Raw genomic sequence first — 972 nt, 5'->3', positions numbered from 1 at the left:
TGGAGGCCGGCCGTGGGGCCGGAGCTGAGAGAGACGCTATGGAGGCCGGCCGCGGGGCCGGAGCTGAGAGAGACGCTCTGGAGGCCGGCCGTAGGGCCGGAGCTGAGAGAAACGCTCTGGAGGCCGGCCGTGGGGCCAGAGCGGAGAGAGACGCTCTGGAGGCCGGCGTCTCCAATGCAGCAGGAACCTAGGAGGAGGACTCCGCCTCAGCAGGATGCGCCGAGGAGGACGCCGCCTCCGCTTCTGCTGCTCTGCAACAGGCTCAGAAGGGACCGCCGACTGCGGCTCTGGAACAGGCTCAGAGGGAGCCGTCAACTGTGGCTCTGGAACAGGCTCGGAAGGGGCCGCCCAATGCGGCTCAGGAACAGGAACAGGTTCGGACGAGGCCACCCACTGCGGCTGAGGAACAGGATCAGACTCTGACGGGGCCGCCCACTGCGGCTCGGGAACAGGAACAGGTTTGGACGGGGCCGCCCACTGCGGCTCGGGAACAGGAACAGGCTCGGACGGGGCCGCCCACTGCGGCTCAGGAACAGCCTCCGAAGGGCCCGCCCTCTGCGGCACAGGAACCACCATGGAGGGGGCCTTGAAGGCTTGGGGCGCCCGCTGAGGTGCCTTGGAGGCTTGGAGCCCCCGCCGAGGGGCTCTTGGAGCTGATGGCGGTGGCAGGAACAAAAAAAAAATCTTCTCTCTCCCCATAAAAAAAGCTCCAAAGGTCAGACTCCTGTATAAGGGGAGGTCTGAGGAGTTCATGCCTGGTTCTCTGCTGGGTCCATGTTTGGGCTGGATCCTTCTGTCATGATCAGTGTTTGTGTGGAGGACCCAAAAGCAGAGACCAGTAGGCAGAGGTGAATAAAGCCTGTTTATTCTGGTTCACAGAACCAGGGGCAGGAATCAGAATCCAACAGAAAAACAGCAAACGAACCTGAACCAAGGAGACATCAGGGGTAAATCAAACTAGAAGCCAGGGAG

This window comes from Cyprinodon variegatus, unplaced genomic scaffold (assembly GCF_000732505.1).
Source record: "Cyprinodon variegatus isolate N-32 unplaced genomic scaffold, C_variegatus-1.0 Scaffold339, whole genome shotgun sequence".
NCBI classification, from domain to species: Eukaryota; Metazoa; Chordata; class Actinopteri; order Cyprinodontiformes; family Cyprinodontidae; genus Cyprinodon; species Cyprinodon variegatus.
The sequence above is the reverse complement of the archived record's forward strand: the minus strand, read 5'-3'. Positions refer to the sequence as shown.